This window comes from Penaeus japonicus, unplaced genomic scaffold, assembly GCF_977035675.1.
Source record: "Penaeus japonicus unplaced genomic scaffold, GWHDUDI00000001_assembly GWHDUDI00000003, whole genome shotgun sequence".
Classification (NCBI taxonomy): Eukaryota; Metazoa; Arthropoda; class Malacostraca; order Decapoda; family Penaeidae; genus Penaeus; species Penaeus japonicus.
The window spans coordinates 13,455,231-13,460,230 of NW_028234405.1; positions in this window are offsets into that span (position 1 = coordinate 13,455,231).

Here is a 5,000-nt window from a genome sequence, read left to right on the forward strand (position 1 = left end):
CTTACCTTCTCCCCCCCTCTTTCCCCTTTCCCTTTCCCCCATCCTACCCATCTTCCCCCTCTTCCTCCTTTCCCTTTCTCCCATCCACCACCTCCCAAACTACTTCCTAAACCCTTTCCCCTTCTTCCTCCTCTTTCCCCCCATCCCCTTCCCCCATCCACCTTCCTTGCAATTTCCCCCTCTTCCTCCTTACCTCCCCGTCTCCCCCCGACTCCCTTCCTCCATCTACCTCCCCCTCTCCCTCCCCTACCATCACCCTCTTCCTTCCTCCCCTCCTCCTTTCCCCCAACCCCCCTCCCCACGTTTTCCTTACCTTATGCCAACACTTTTGCCCCGCTGTACTTCGCCTCATCAAATCACCAAACATTTTCGCATAATTTTTACTTTTCAATAATGCTCAAAATGTCTTGGTTCCTGACTCTATTCATAGTCCGGATGGCTAAATGTTCCTTTATTCATCGTGCAATGCGACATTCTTTTCCCTGAGCAAAATAAGTGGGATAGGTTCTAATTCCAACTGCTAGCTGTTTTCCCTAGATTCAACTCCTCCCTATACATCCATTCCTCTGTTTACCATCTTGCATTTACTTATGGTTTATTGCTTACCATGTGCTCTACTGTAACCACGTACCAATAACCCTATCTTATTTTTTCCACTAGGCATTATAAAATGTTATTTTAACCTTCTTTTTTAGCACCATACAATGGCTGTTCCTCGACGTATCACGAAGACATAAAAGATATATTTATAATTTTAATACTACATGAGCTAACCTTCACAAAGGCAGATAAAAATTAGTCCATTCAACCAATCCAATATACAATATTGACATCGGTGTATCCATTTAGTCAAAGCAAAAGGTAACACGGATATATCTTAAATCTCATATACATCAATTACCCTAAATTCTAAAAAGGTTAACACCAGATCACATGCCAACAGAAAAAAATAAAAACATTGAAAATACCACTGATAAAACAGCCCATCTGCTAGTCATGTTTACGTGAAAAATATGGAAAGTAGGCTAAGCTTATGTTATCCTATAATCGCAATTCAAACATACATAGGAAAAGAACCAACTGGGACTAATACTCTCTAAGTCGATGAAAAATATGACAATTCTACAACATTCTCATACCAGTGCCTCTAATAATCAGACTTGTCCCAGAATCAAAATGTGGCGACTGTCCACACATTAACAATACGAAGGTAGTAGCAGAAACAGGGAAGTACAGTATATAAACAAATATATAGAGACTGCCACAGCCATTGCACACGTGTCTGAAATTGTGTTAGTTCTTTAAAATACTGCACAGACTAGAGTCTCGGAATCAGTTTTGGCTTCCTCGCCCAGTCTGTCAGCAGCCTCTTTCAACAAGCCTGTTTTTATCCTTATCAGCTATGACAGGTATGTGTACACACTGAACATAATGTACGTATGTATCTTTATGAAAGTATGTATGTATGCATGTATGCACGTATGCATGTATGCATGTATGCATGTGTGTGTGTGTGTGTGTGTGTGTGTGTGTGTGTGTGTGTGTGTGTGTGTGTGTGTGTGTGTGTGTGTGTGTGTGTGTGTGTGTGTGTGTGTGTGTGTATGTGTGTATGTGTGTATGTGTGTATGCATGTATGTATGTATGTATGAATGCATGAGTGCATGTATGTATGTAAGAACGTAAGTATATAAGTATGTATGCATGAATGTGTGTGTGTGTTTGTACATGTGTATGTATGTATGTACATGTGTATGTGTGTACATGTGTATATATGTACATGTCTATGTATGTAGATGTGTATGTATGCATGTGCACATGTATGTATGTATGTACATGTGTATGTATGTATATGTGTATGTGTGTACATGTGTATGTGTGTACACATGCATGTATATACATGTGTATGTATGTATGTACACGTGTATGTATGTATTTACACGTGTTTATATGTATGTACACATGTATATATGTATGTATGTACACATGTATGTATGCACAAGTGTATGAATGTGTGTACATGTGTATGTATGTATGTATGTATGTATGTATGTATACGTGTATGTATGTATGTATACGTGTATGTATGTATGTACATGTGTATGTATGTATGTACACATGCATGTATGTACATGTGTATGTATGTATGTACACATGTATATATGTACACGTGTATGTATGTACGTACATGTGTATGTATATATGTACATGTGTATGTATGAATGTACACATATGTATGTACATATATATGTATGCATTTAGATGTACGTATACATATACAGGTGTTAAATACTAATTATATAAGGTTCTTGATATAAGAAACTAAATAATTTACATATAATTAACTTACCATTTCCTGCTGGCTGATGAGCAAGTGAATGATGCAAAGCAGAACAACAAGAATTTCCCATAAAATGTGATTTGTGCAGAGTGAAGCCATTAAGAACTAAGAAGATGATGGCAAGATCTTCCTCTCATAGGTGCAGACTAACTACAAATGGGTGCTCAGTATGTGTATGTACTGCTGTCACCTGTATCTAATTGTTCTACCACCTTATGTGTCGACTAAACCAGTTTGATAAATAAGTACATTCATGCTCTAAATATGTAAGTTATCTGAATCCCTGTAACTGCGTTTTCCCAACAAGTCAGACACTTCATTCACATCAACAAAGAAATCTCAACATAGAACTTAGGCTTACAGCAGAGGCTAAATACTCCCTACATATTGGGTCTTCTCGTAAGTGCGAAATTATGCAAAACCTTTTATTCAGGAGGCAGACATAATTTTTCCCCATAATATGAAAGTAAAATAGTAAAAAAGTATATTTGGAAACCAATCCCTGTAGCTAACGTGATAATTTTATATCTGTTATATCATAGGCAAACCCACGTATGTCTCATATTACAATACCGGTATATTTCTAAAAGCTGAAATATTCAATTTTTGAAAGCCAAGCTGGTACTGAACATACTTATGATAGCTGACATACATAACCTTCATACCACTGGTTGATGAATGGCAAAATACTCTACATATCATGTTGGCAAAATGGCAGAAAAACTGGCTATACATAACATTTACTGAAATTTTTTATTTGAACAAGGTTCTCTTGTGTTCAACTGGATTTGTTTTTTACATACAAAACAAGCATTCACTATGACTCATTATTTTAAGTTAAGTTAATATTTAAAATTTCAACCACTCTATACACAAAATTGTGGGTTCCCTTTCAGTTTATCAACATTGTGGTGATTTTGTCATTCAATCATTATTTTCATATACTATACTCAGCGACAAATTTCACCATTTAGCAATCTAAAGAAATTGTACAACTATTTTGTCTTGGCCTTCTGTATGTCATATCAAAAAGATCACTATACATCTGAATATGCACATCCAATGTAGTCAAGCTGAATAAAGTAACAGCAAAACATAATTAAATTAGTGTATGTATATATATCATATGTATGTCTCCAGCCCTATGAATACAGAATATGTGACACATTTTTGAACAGAATAGTATACTTATCTAAGGCCCCTTGAAAAATTCAAATTTAACTTTGACAATTATATATGTTTAGCACTATATCTACAGAACCCAAAAAGGACATACAAATAACCACTGCTATATGACAGAAGGTGAAGATACCAATTAACAATAAGCAACCATTGCAATGCTTTCATATCAACCGACAGAATCTGAGTTGCAGGTTCGTCCATGCTTAGGTGCTATGGTGATGTTCTAACACTCACACACACAAAGCCATCTAATTTCCTTCACATGTTTTATTTTTTCACCCCATTTTTTTCATCCTTTTCTCCTCTTCACTATGTGGTTTCACCACAGGAAGTAGCAACATTTATCATTATTCCCATCCACAAATAACCTATTCTTTATTTCATCTATTCTTTTATGTATCATTGCAATTTTTCTTCTTTATTTTATAAGCTCCTGATAGTATTGGCCCCAATCAAGAAAGCACATTTGCTCATTGAATATATATGTTATTACAGGATTCACTAAATCACTTTATAAAACTGCTATAAAACTTCTTAAATGTCACACACATCTTATGCTAAACATCAATCAAATGATCCCTCTTGAATAAGTATTTTTGTCTTGCCCAATTAGAAACATGTCTAGCACATTCAGCTATGAAATCACAATAAAAGTCAATTAAAATAAAGATTTTTTTTTTTTTTTAAATAAGAGATGAATTGTTTATTTATCCTTACGATGTATGATATCTAAGAAATGCAAAGGAATCTATGTGTACCACAAGTAGTCCTTATAACCTTTACATGCAATGCTGACAGACTAACCAATACAAAGTTTTCCTTTCTTGAACAGGATATGGATGAAAGCTTTGTCTCTACATGAACTGAAGTACTTGCAAGACAGAAATAAATTTGGGGCTGTACAATGTTAGTAACAAATCTCAGATTTCTCTTAACATATTTAGTTATTATCCAGAGCTATATTATTTTCTACATTTTCTACCAACCTGTTATACAAAATCCATACACAAAGCAATTAAAAGTTCTCATTTCTATACAAACCCCCAACATATAGCAACAACCAGCTCTCCCATCCTTTTTATCATTCACTCTCAATCAGCCTTGAAATCTGGATCTTAACAATTCTAGTGACTAGAGACAAGAGTTTCTCCTAATCTCTGCCCAGCAGCTCCAGTTTGGGTGTTAAGTGTTACAGCCGAGTGTGTGAGTGAAGCATATGAGTTGGGTGCATTGGGGTGCGTACCTTGTTGCATGGTGCGGTGAGGAGGGGGGGACTCGGACCGCTCGCTTGGCGAAGGTGGGGTGGGGGGGCGTTCTATGAAGCCAGGATCCACGTAGTTACCTGCAGCGTCTCTGTAGTGACCACTGTATCCTGCCTGAGACTGAGGGGAATATCCAACTTGGCCATAGGGGTACTCCTGGCGGGGTGGAGGGCCTCGGGAATAGGGGTCGTACTCGTAGCCAGCATTTGAGGTGGGTG